Below are 14000 nucleotides of genomic sequence, written 5' to 3'. Positions count from 1 at the left end.
TCCTGTACCACTCAGGGGATCAGATAGCCAAATCAGGAGCAGTTCATTTCCCACCGTGGCTGTGTGCCACTATTGCACTTGTGTGGGCATCACAACAGGTTATTTGCTGATAAGTAGGTTAGAACATGAGTTACTTGGACAGATATTGGTCATTTTCCTCCAGTCTCCCATGTAGCACCTTCTGGCACTAGATGCCCTGATTATCTGGGGACTGACTCTCATCCAGCTTCCAGCCATTGCATTCCATTTTATGTTTCAACCACATATGGTGTCTTCAGCAGTAGGGTCTTACCACTAACCTTTGGTGGATCATCAAGTACTCTGACAGAAATCTTTCTTTTAGGAAATCTTGTAGGTCTCTCTGATCAAAAGTTCATTGTGGGAATACCTACAACAACTTCCAGCAAATCCCAGGGAGTGAAAGGCAAGACATTAAGGGTGCACTGGGTCTTTCAGGGGAGAGCAATCTCCAATAGATTGCCAGTGGGAGGGTACAGAGCGGGGAGAACAGAAACTCATTGATCCCCTTGTGGGTGGGTAGCCCATCCCTCCACAAGTAGCCACCATATCCACAGGGCCACCAAACGCTGATCAATCCCTGCATGCAGAAGCTTAGACTGCTCTGCCCACTTGCCCACTTACTGCTCTGGCCACCACACATGCAGCAAGTCCTGGCAATAACAGGGAATTGCTGATTCTCTTGTGGATGGGTAGCCCACCCCTCCCCCCAAGTAGCTTCTGTACCCATGGTGCCACTGCATGCCGATCGATCCCTGTGTGTGGAAGATTAGTCTGCTCTGCACACTTGCCCACTTACTGCTCCAGCCACCGCACTTTCAGGGAGTCCTGGCAATAACAGAATTGCTGATTCCCTTGCTGATGGGTAGCCCACCCCTCACTCAAGTGGCCACAATATCCATGGCGGGGCCATGTAGCAATCAATCCCTGCATATGGAAGCTGAGTCTACTCCACACGCTTGCTCACTTAATGCTCCCGCTGCTGCACATTCAGTGAGCCCAGGCCCACAGCAACTGCCACACAAGCTCAGACTGTGTCTGTCACTTGTGCCAGCTCAGGAGCCATCCCCTACTTGTCTGCCATGCTGGCCATCTGCCATTGTCATGAGGTGGGGGAGCACAAACTGCTTCCACTTCCCAGTGTTCCCACACCAGAGTTTGGGCTGCTTTAGGGCTTAGTGCCTCAGTGTCCCTCCTAGCTCAAATGCAAGCAGCTTTGGTGCATTACCACATGAGAGATCAGGTAACTTTGGCAGCCCAGTCAGGCAGTAGAGCTGGAGGATTTAGCAAGTGAGAGCCAAAACCCTAGCTGCTAGGTGACTGCTCCAAGCTGCCTCAGATTCCCATTGTGCTTGAGCCCAGGCTGATCCACCCACCTATGTGTCCATACACTGTCATGGGCAGACCACAGTGCAAAAGACATAACATAAAAAATCAAATGGAAGAAAATCCAGTTAGATCACCCAGTCCTACAATGACCATATCTAATCAAAACAAAGGAGAGTCATTAGGATCAGAACACCAAACTGAAGCTATGAGCAATGAAACCCTGACCAAGCTACTGGTAGAACTTTCAGAAAAGCAACAAAGGACTGACAATCATGTGGAAGCTGCCATCACTAAACTAGACCTAATATATAAGAAGATGGAAGGAGTTCAAAGACAGTGAAGAGATTTGAGGGAGAGTGAAAAAAAAAAAGAAGAGCTCAAAAATCAGCTGACCATGCTAAATGAAGACATAAAGAAATGCAAGGAGGAATTCCAAGAATCATCCAGAAAAGCAGAAAATGATGTGAAAAGAGAGCTTGACAGAGGGATGGAAACTATACATAGAAAAGTAGTAGAAAATGCAAACTTAATTGAACAAGTCCAAAACTCTCTAGAAGCCCTCAAGAATACAGTCAGCCAAGTAGAGGATAGAAATTCGGATCTGGAAGACAAGATGGAAGAAACAGTTTGAGAGTTCAAAACTTTAGTAACTTCAAAAGCATCTGTGAAGAGAACATGAGGGAACTGTGGGATATAATTAAGTCTCCTAATATCAGAATCATTGGAATGCGAGAAGAAGAAGAAATTCAGACCAAAGGCATGGAGAACTTATTTAACAAAATAATTGAACAAAACTTCCCCAGTCTCTTAAAATAAAGGCATCAATATATAAGAAGCCAACAGAACTCCAAACAGACTGGACCAAAGGAGAAACTCTCCAAAACATATTGACACCAAAGAGAAAATCCCAAAAGCCACTAGGGAAAAACAGCACACCACTTTCAAAGGTAATCCCATCAGAATTACTTAAGACTTCTCAATGGAAACCCTGAAAGCTAGAAGGACCTGGAATTAAACACTGCAAAGTCTAAGAACCTATGGCTTCCAACCCAAACAACTCTACCCAGCAAAAGTATCCCTCATAATAGATGGCAAAAGAAAAACTTTCTAAGACAAAACTCAACTTTCAATTATAAGAACACAAAACCAAACCTGCAGAGAGTATTTCAGAAAATTCTCCACAGAGAAGAAACAAATAACCTAACTCAAATGCCTACAAGAAGCAGATCATAATAAACAAACTCAGAGTAGGCAAAAAAACATCAAAGTCCATGAAACCACAAAACCACATATACCAACACAATATGGCAGGGATCAAATCAAATCTTACAGTCATTACCCTAAATATTAATGGCCTTAATTCACCCATCAAGAGACATAAGCTAACAGGATGGGTCAAAAAATTAGGCCCCTCAGTCTGTTGCCTTCTAGAAACCCACCTCTCCACTAAAGACAGACACCTCCTCAGGGTGAAAGGGTGGAACACAATATTCCAAGCAATGGGAATAAGAAACAAGCAGGTGTAGCTATGTTATTATCAGACAAAAGATACTTCAAACCAAAAGTAATAAAAAAAAGGGCTTCCGGTCAAGATGGCGACCGCCTAGCTGCACTACAAACAACGAGGGAAAAAAAGGCAAGTATTCAAGGGAAATTAGGAACTTTTTGAAGATGGAGGGCACAGATTGGGATAAAAGAGGGAAGCACACACCCCCGCGACCCACGCCCCGCCACCCAGCCCGTGGCGAATAACTGCATAGGGCGCGGCCCCACGCCCAGAGGCCCGGCGCCCCGTGCACACCAAGCCCCACGTGCCCCGGCGGCCCAGTGCACCCCACAACCCCCGTGCACCACGCCTGCTGCACCCCCGCACCCCCCCAGCGCGCCCCTCCCCCCCAGCGCGCCCCACGCTCCCTATCCACACACAGCAGACGCGGCCCGAGCGAACCAAGGCTTCCCGCGCCCCGGGTGCCCAGGCCTGCCCCGCGCCCCCGTGTGCCCAAGACCCCTGCGCCCCACCACCGCGTGCCTCGAGACCACCCCACGCCTGCCCCAACCTCCCGCGCGCCCCACCCTCCGCGCGTTCTGTGCTCTCCATCCACACACAGCAGGCATGCCCCAAGCGCCCCGCGCCCCGGGTGCCCAGGCGTGCCCTGCACCCCCGCCCCCACCTCCCCCCCAGCGCGCCCAACGCTTCCTACCCACATGCGACAGGGGCGCTCAAAGCGCCCCACAGCGTCCAGGGCCCAGGCGCCCAGGTGTGCCCCACGCCCCCCGCGTGCCCTGAGACTCCCCGTGCACCCCACCCCCGCCGCGCGTCCAGACTGCCCCGCAGCGTCCCGCAGCATCCAGCACTCCATCTTACCTCAGCGTGCTCCACACCCCTGCGCGACCCGGGACCCCCTGGATCCCCTCACCCCCCCGCGCGATCTTCCCCCTCCCCCCTGCGAGTCCAGAGCACCCCACGGTATCCCACAGCGCCCCGCGCTCCTAGCTGCCCTCCCTCCCCTCACTCCCTGCTGTTCTCACATCACTTGCCGCCGGTCAGTTTCTGCTGTGTCCTGATTCTGTACCCACATCATCTGCCTCTGCACTACAATTGCACGTGCAGTGGGCCCAGTCCCACACCAAGATCACATAAGTCCACACTGAGTCACTAGCGCCAGCGCAGGTGCCATCCCCTACCTGTACATCGCCACCCATCCCCCACTCCCCTGAGGCGGAAGAGCACAGACTGTTTACAGACCCCAGTGTACCCAGCCAGAATCTAGGCACCTTCAAGGATTGCTACCTCAGTCCCTTTTCAAGCTCAAAGGCAGGCAGCTTAGGTGCATTACTGGGTGAGAATTCAGGCAACTTTGGTGCCCCTGTCAAGCTATAGGTAGGCGGCTTTGGCAAGAGTGAGCAAAAACCCAGGCTGCTTACAACTGCCCCAGGCTGCCTTGGATTTGCATTAAGCTAGATCCCAGGCTGCTCCACCCACCTACCTGCCCATACACTGACATGGGTAGACCACAGAGCAAAAGAAATAACACGAAAAATAAAATGGAAGAAAATCCAGACAGATCACCCAGTCCAACAAGGATCACAACAAACCAAAACATAGAAGAGTGTTTAGGATCAGAACATCAAGTGGAAGCAATGAACAATGCAACCCTGACCAAACTACTGCTAGATCTGACAGGAAAGCTACAAAGAATAGATAATCGTATGGATGCTACCATCACTAAGCTAGAGCAATATGATAAGACACTGGAAGGAATTCAAAGAGAGCTAAGAGAGTTGAGGGAGAATGAAAAAAAAGAGGACCTTAAAAATCAGCTGGCCACACTAAATGAAAACATAAAGAAATGCAAGGATGATTTCCAAGAATCATCAAGAAAATCAGAAAATGAGACAAAAAGGGAGCTGGACAAAGCGATGGAAGTGATACATAGGAAAGTAGTAGAAAATGCAAACTTAATTGAACAAGTCCAAAACTCACTAGAGGCTCTCAAGAATAGAGTCAGCGAAGTGGAAGATAGAAATTCTGATCTGGAAGACAGGATGGAAGAAACAGTTCGAGAGTCCAAAAATTTCAGTAAGTTCAAAAGTTCCTGTGAACAGAACATGAGAGAATTGTGGGATACACTTAAACGTCCTAATATCAGAATCATTGGAATACCAGAAGGAGAAGAATTTCAGACCAAAGGCATGGAGAACTTATTTAACACAATAATTGAAGAAAACTTCCCCCGTCTCTTAAAAGAAAGGCCCATCAAGATTCAAGAAGCAAACAGAACTCCTAACCGACTAGACCAAAGGAGAAACTCCCCAAGGCATATTATCATTAAGACTCTAAACATTGACACCAAGGAAAAAATCCTAAAAGCAGCTAGGGAAAAACAGCACACCACTTTCAAAGGAAACCCCATCAGAATTACTTCAGACTTCTCAATGGAAACCCTGAAAGCTAGAAGGGCCTGGAATGATACTCTCCAAACTCTAAGAAACTATGGCTTTAAACCCAAACTACTCTACCCAGCAAAAGTCTCCCTTATAATAGATGGTGAAAGGAAAACTTTCCATGATAAAACTCAGCTTTACAATTATATGAACACAAAACCAAACCTACAGAAAGTATTCCAGGAAAGTCTCCACTGAGAAGAAACAAATAACCAAACACAAATGCCTACAAGAAGAAGATCACAGCAATCAAACCCAGAGTAGATACAAAAAAAAAAAAAAAAAATTCCATGGAAATGCCAACACACCTCTACCACCACAAAATGACAGGGATCAAATCAAATCTCACAGTCATCACCCTAAACATTAATGGCCTTAATTCACCCATCAAGAGACACAGGCTAACAGGGTGGATCAAAAAATTAGACCCCTCAATCTGCTGCCTTCAAGAAACCCACCTTACCACTAAAGACAGAAACCTCCTCAGGGTGAAAGGATGGAAAACAATATTCCAAGCAAATGGGAATAAGAAACAAGCAGGTGTAGCTATATTAATATCAGGTAAAGTTGACTTCAAACCAAAAACAATCAAAAAAGACAAAGAAGGCTACTTCCTACTTGTAAAGGGAACAATCCATCAAGAGGATATTACAATCATAAATCTGTATGCACCAAACACAGGGGCACCGCAGTTCATAAAACAAAACCTAGTTGACAATAAAACAGAAATAACCACCAACACCATCATAGCTGGGGACTTTAACACACCATTATCAGTAATAGACAGATCATCCAAACAGAAGCTCAACAGGGAAGTAAGAGAGCTCAACAAAACCATAGAGCACTTAGACCTAACAGACATCTACAGAACTTTCCACGCCAAATCCAAAGACTACACATTCTTCTCAGCAGCCCATGGAACATTCTCTAAAATAGACCATATACTGGGTCACAAAGATAGCCTCCACATATTTAGGAAAATCGACATAATTCCCTGCATGATATCAGATCATCATGCTATATTCCTAGAAATCAACAACAAAAAAACCAACAAGAGTCCCAATGGCAACTGGAAACTGAATAGCACACTCTTAAACAATAAATGGATAGTGGATGAAATAAAAAATGAAATTGCAAAATTCCTGGAATTGAATGACAATGAGAACACATCATACCAAAACTTGTGGGACACAATGAAGGCAGTCCTCAGGGGAAAATTCATAGCACTCAATGCCTTCATAAAAAAGACAGAAAAATCCCAAATCAATAGCTTAACCATCCACGTAAAGGCATTGGAAAAACAAGAAAAATCCAACCCAAAGAGCTCCAGAAGGAAGGAAATAATTAAAATCAGAGCAGAAATTAATGAATTGGAAACCAAGGAAACAATTAAGGCAATTGACAAAACAAAGAGCTGGTTCTTTGAAAAAATAAACAAGATTGACAAACCTCTGGCCAATTTGATCAAGCAAAAAAAGGAGAGACTCCAAATTAACAAAATTCAAAATGAAAAAGGAGAGATTACAACAGTGAAATCGGCAGAATCATCAGGACTTATTTAAAAACCTCTACTCCACAAAACTGGAAAATGTGGAGGAGATGGATAAATTCCTCGATGAATATCATCTACAAAAGCTAAACTCAGAGCAGATCAACCACCTCAATGAACCCATCACGCTCATGGAGATTGAACAAGTAATAAAAAACCTCCCAAAAAAGAAGAGTCCAGGACCAGATGGATTCCCAGCCAAATTTTATCAAACCTTCATGGAAGAACTCAAACCAATCTTCCTAAAACTGTGCCACACAATTGAAGAACAGGGAAAACTACCCAACTCCTTCTATGAAGCTAGTATCACCCTAATCCCAAAACCAGGCAGAGACGCCACAAGAAAAGAAAACTATCGGCCTATTTCCCTAATGAACATAGACGCAAAGATCCTCAACAAAATTCTCACAAACCGAATCCAACAACACATCAAAAGCATTATCCACCTTGACCAAGTAGATTTATCCCAGGAACACAAGGGTGGTTCAACATACGAAAATCTGTCAATGTAATACACCACATAAACAAGCTTAAACATAAAAATCACATGATCATTTCGATAGATGCAGAAAAGCCCTTTGACAATATACAACATCACTTCATGATCAAAACATTGGAGAGAATCGGCATGGCCGGTTCACATCTTAATATAATAAAGGCAATATACAAGTGCTCCAAAGGCCCAAATAATTCTTAATGGAGAGAGACTGGAGGAATTCCCATTGAGATCAGGAACAAGACAGGGATGTCCTCTCTCACCTCTGCTTTTCGATATAGTTCTGGAAGTCCTAGCCCAAGCAATAAGGCAGGAGAAGGAAATAAAAGGGATACAATTTGGAAAGGAAGAAGTTAAGTTAGCTCTATTCGCTGATGACATGATTGTATATGTAAGAGACCCGAGAGACTCCATCCCAAAACTCCTGAAGGTGATTAACTCCTATAGCAAGGTAGCAGGATACAAAATCAATGCACAAAAATCGGAAGCATTTCTGTATGCAAATGACAAAGACACAGAAAAAGAAATAAAGGACATAGTCCCATTTTCAATAGCAAAAAATAAAATAACGTTAACCAAGGAAGTAAAAGATCTATACAACGAAAATATAAAAACTCTCAAAAAAGAAATTGAGGAGGACTTGAAATGATGGAAAGACCTCCCATGCTCCTGGATAGGCAGAATTAACATTGTGAAGATGACAATCCTACCAAAGGCAATATATAGATTTAACGCAATTCCAATTAAAATCCCTACAATGTTCTTCACAGACATAGAAAAAATGATCTCAAATTTCATATGGAAAGGCAGAAGGCCTCGCATATCCAAACATATCCTCAGCAAAAGAAATACCTCTGGTGGCATCACCATACCCGATATAAAGTTATACTACAAAGGCATAGTAATAAAAACAGCATGGTACTGGCATAAAAACAGAAGTATAGACCAATGGAATAGACTTGAGGACCTGGATTTTGGGCCAAGCAACTATAGCTACTTGATATTCGACAAAGGCCCAAACAATATAGACTGGAAAAAAGATAGCATCTTCAACAAATGGTGCTGGACAAACTGGATAACCACATGCAGGAAACTAAAACTTGATCCACACATTTCACCATGAACAACACTCAAATCCAAATGGATCAAAGACCTCAACATAAGACCAGAAACTCGTAAACTACTGGAAGAAAATTTAGGAAGTACTTTCCATGATATAGGAATGGAAAAAGACTTCCTGAATAAAACCCCAGTGGCACAAGTTCTTAAACAGTCACTCAACCATTGGGATCATATGAAGCTGAAGAGTTTCTTTACAGATAAGCATATAATAAACAAAGCCAATAGAATACCCACAGAGTGGGAGAAAATATTTGCAGGTTATCTAACTGATAGAGGCCTTATCTCTAGAATTTACAAAGAACTCAAAAGTCTAAACAATAAGAAGACAAATACCCCACTCACAAAATGGGGCACAGAGTTAAACAGGCAATTCACAGAGGAAGAGATACAAATGGCAAACACACACCTAAGAAAATGTTCATCATCCCTAATCATCAGAGAAATGCAAATTAAAACAACTATGAGATTCCACCTTACCCCAATAAGGATAGCCAACATCAAAAGGTCAAATGAAAATAAATGCTGGCGAGGATGTGGAGAAGCAGGGACACTCATTCACTGTTGGTGGGAATGCAGGATGGTACAACCACTTTGGAAAGCAATATGGAGACTCCTGAAAAAGCTGACTATAGAAATACCAACAGACCCAGTTATACCATTACTGGGCATGTACCCTAAAACCTTCAAACCAAAAGCCAGAGAGATTTGCTCAACCATGTTTGTAGCAGCTCAATTCGTAAAAGCTAAAAGCTGGAATCAACCCAGATGTCCATCATTAGAAGAATGGATAACAAAGATGTGGTATATCCACACAATGGAATTCTATACAGCAGTAAGAAAAAACGACATAAAGAAATTTGAGGAAAAATGGTTGAACCTGGAACAGATCATTCTCAGCGAACTTACCCAATCACAGAAAAAAAATCGACACATAGTCTCACTCATCTGCAACACCTAACCTGAATTTGCCCAAGATGCCTTACATACCCAGCAAGTACCTCATGGACTAGACAATAAGATGGATGGGAGGGTGGGGAGGGAATCAAAGGGTGGAAAACAGTAATCCGGACCCAAACGGCAATGGTACCATAAAATTCTACTTCCTAAAAGACAGACCAAATGACTGAAACTTCACTAGTCCCTTACAGGAAACACCTGAACCAGAAGACACTGGAGAGGGTAGGATCAAGACTGACCTAAATCTCCTACATCTTCCTTCCCTCCCTCTCCCCCTCTCCCCTCTATCTCTCTCCTCTCTAACTCTTGTATATTAGTTATCTTTTTCCTCAATTTCTTAGTGGACACTGACCTGTAACCCCCACTTCCAGCTTGGGCCTACAATCCACAATGAGCTTTTGATCAGAGAAACCTACAAGGTTTCCCAAAACAATGACAGACTTCTGTCAGAGTAATTGATGACCCACCAAAGGCCAGTGGTAAGACCCTATTGCTGAAGACTCCATACGCAGCTGACACGTAAAATGGAATGACATGGCTGGAAGCCAGGAGAGAGTCAGTCCCCAGACAGTCAGCGTGTCTAGTGCCAGAAGGCGCTACATAGGCAACTGGGGGAAGTGACCAAGATCTGTCCAAGCAACACATTGTTTAACCTAAGTAGCAACAATTAACCGGATGTGATACCCATACAAGTGCAATAGTGGTACACAGCCATGGTGAGGAATCAATTGCTCTTGATTTGGCTAACTGATCCACTCAGTGGTACTAGACCCTTAGCTGGAGCTGGGAAACAAGTCAGAACCATACCCAAACACAAGCCCACTCTACAATATCAAGCTACCATCAATCACGGGGTATAAGAGGGCCTACACCTATCAAACTGTCTATCAAAAAAGTAAGTGTTATCTCAATTTTCTGGGTGCTAACTTACTCTCCGTTGGAGAATCTGCTTCTCTTTTCCAGATAGATGCAGATCCTAAGAAGAGAGCTGCCCCAACATACCTCAGAAGGGGCCCAACTGAAACTAAGGACAACTGGCGAAATAAGCAAGGGTGATGTTTTCCTGTGAACTAGATACCAGCACAAAGGGGAAGGAGATCAATGCAGAGAAAAATCAACTCCTACCAAATCAGAGAGCCAGAGCCTCAGAGGCCCCCAACACCTCAGCACTGAAGTAGACCAAAAATGAACCCAACATGGCTCAGGGAAATCTTGTGGAAGAGGGGGCGGAAAGAATGTCAGAGTTACATGTTGGGTCATGATTTTCAGAGACATTTATCATACTAATAACTGGGGGCTAATTCCACAATGCACGACCCATTTTCAATAACAAGGAGGGTCTAATGGGAGGGGGTAGATCACAGATGAGCCTAAATAATGGTACCAAACTGCCTGTATTTACTGAAAAGAAAACTAATAAATTAAATTAAAAAAAAAAGTAATAAAAAAAAGACAAAGAAGGCCACTTCCTACTTACCAAGGGAATGATCCATCAAGAGGATATTTCAATCATAAATCTGCATGCACCAAACACAGGGGCACCACAGTTCATAAACCAAAACCTGCTTGACAATAAAACAGAAATAACCATCAACTCCATCATAGCTGGGGTCTTCAATACACCATTATCAGTAATAGACAGATCATTCAAACAGAAACTAAACTCATCAGGGGAGTAAGAGAGCTCAACAAAACCATAGATCATTTAGACCTCATGCACATCTATAGATCTTTCCATCCAAATCCACAGACTACACATTCTTCTCAGCAGCACATGGAACATTCTCTAAAATAGGCCATATACTGGGTCACAAAGCCTGCCTCCACATATTTAGGAAGATTGACATAAACCCCTGTATGATATCAGATCACAATGCTATATTGCTAGATATCAACCACAAAAGACCCACCAAGAATCCCAGCAGCACCTGAAAGCTGAACAGCACCCTTTTAAACAATAAACGGATAGTGTATGAAATAAAAAATGAGATTGCAAAATTTCTATAATTGAATGACAATGAGAACACATCATACCAAAACTTATGGGACACAATGAAGGTGGTCCTCATGGGAAAATTCATAGCACTCAATGCCTTCATAAAAACAAAACAAAACAAAAAAACAAAAACAAAAACAAAAAAGAAACAACAGAGAGATCCCAAATCAATAACCTAACCTCCCACCTAGAGGCACTGGAAAAGCAAGAAAAGTTCAACCCAAAGAGGTCCAGAAGGAAAGAAATAATTAAAATCAGAGCAACAATTAATGAATTGGAAATGAAGACAATTAAGGCAATTGACAAAACAAAGAGCTGGTTCTTTGAAAAAAATAAACAAGATTGACAAACCTCTGGCCAATTTGATCAAGCAAAAAAAGGAGAGACTCTAAATTAACAAAATTCAAAATGAAAAAGAAGAGATCACAACAGACATAAGTGAAATTGGGACGATCATCAGGACTTATTTCAAAAACCTCTACTCCACAAAACTGGATAATGTGGAGGAGATGGATAAATTCCTGGATGTATACCATCTATCAAAACTAAACTCAGAGCAGGTTAATCACCAAAATGAACCCATCACACTCATGGAGATTGAAAAAGCAATCAAAAACCTCCCCCAAAAGAAGAGTCCAGGACCACATGTCTTCTCAGCTGAATTCTATCAACCCTTCATTGAAGAACTCAAACCAATCTTCCTCAAACTATGCCACACAATTGGAGAACAGGGAAAGCTACCCAGCTCCTTTTATGAAGCTAGTATCACCCTAATTCCAAAAACCAGGCAGAGATGCCACAAGAAAAGAAAACTACTGGCCTATTTCCCAGATGAACTTAGATGCAAAGATCCTGAATAAAATCCATGCAACCCGAATCCAACAACACATCAAAAGCATTATCTAACTTGTCCAAGTGGGATTCATCCCAGGAATACAAAGGTGGTTCAACATACAGAAATCTGTCAATGTAATACAACACATAAACAAGGTTAAACATAAAAACCACATGATCATTTTGAGAGATGCAGAAAAGGCCTTTGACAAGATATAACATGACTGCATAATCAAAATATTGGAGAGAAATGGCATGGTTGGTTCATATCTTAACAAAATAAAGGCAATATACACAGCTCTGAAGGCCCAAATAATACTTAATGGAGAGAGACTGGAGGAATTCCCATTAAGATCAGGAACAAGACCAGGTTGTCCACTCTCACCTCTGCTTTTCAATATAGTACTGGAAGTCCTAACTCAAGCAATAAGACAGGAGAAGGAAATAAAAGGGATACAATTTGGAAAGGAAGAAGTTAAGTTAGCTCTATTCTCTGATGACATGATTGTATTCATGAGTCCAAAGAGACTCCATCCCAAAACTCCTGAAGGTGATTAACTCCTATAGCAAAGAAGCAGGATACAAAATCGATGCACAAATATCAGTAGCCTTTCTATATATAAATGACAAAGATACAGAGAAATAAATAAGGGACATAGTAATATTTTCATAGCAATAAAAAAATAAAATACCTTGGAATAATGTTAACCCAGGAAGTGAAAGATCTATATAACGAAAACATAAAAACACTCAAAAAAAATTGTGGAGGACTTGAGAAAATGGAAAGACCTCCCATGTTCCTGGATAGGCAGAATTAACAATGTGAAGATGGCAATCCTACCAAAGGCAATATACAAATTTAATGCAATTCCAATTAAAATCCCTACAATATTCTTCACAGAGATATAAATAATGATCTCAAATTTCATGTAGAAAGCAGAAGGCCTCACATATCCAAGCATAACCTCAGTGAAAGCAACACCTCTGGAGGCACTACCATACCTGATGTAAAGCTGTATTACAAAGCCAAAGTAATAAAAACAGCATGGTATTGGCATAAAAACAGGAGTATAGACCAGTGGAATAGATTGAGGACCCAGACTTTGGGTCAAGTAACTATAGCTACTTGATATTCGACAAAGGACCTCACAATATAGGCTGGAAAAAAGACAGCATCTTCAACAAATGGTGCTGGACAAACTGGATAACCATATGCAGGAAACTGAAACTTGATCCACACATTTTGCCATGCACTACACTCAAGTCAAAATGGATCCCAGACCTCAATATAAGACTAGAAACTCAACTACTACTGGAAGAAAATTTGGGAAGTAGTTTCCATGATATAGGAATGGAGAAAGACATCCTGAACAAAACCCCAGTAGCTCATGAAGTTAAACAGTCACTCAACCAATGGGATCACATGAAGTTGAAGAGTTTCTTTACAGACAAACATACAATAAGCAAAGCCAATAGATTACCCACAGAATGGGAGATATATTTGCAGGTTATCCAACTGATAGAGGCCTAATCTCTAGAATCTACAAAGAACTCAAAAATCTAAACAGTAATAAGTCAAACACCCCACTCACAATATGGGCCATAGAGCTGAAAAGCCAGTCCACAGAGGAAGAAATACAAATGGCAAACACACACTTAAGAAAATGTTCATCATCCTTAACCATCAGGGAAATGGAAATTAAAACAACTATTAGGTTCCACCTTATCCCAATAAGGATAGCAAACATCAAAAA

This window comes from Jaculus jaculus, chromosome 7, assembly GCF_020740685.1.
Source record: "Jaculus jaculus isolate mJacJac1 chromosome 7, mJacJac1.mat.Y.cur, whole genome shotgun sequence".
Taxonomy (NCBI): Eukaryota; Metazoa; Chordata; class Mammalia; order Rodentia; family Dipodidae; genus Jaculus; species Jaculus jaculus.
The sequence above is the reverse complement of the archived record's forward strand: the minus strand, read 5'-3'. Positions refer to the sequence as shown.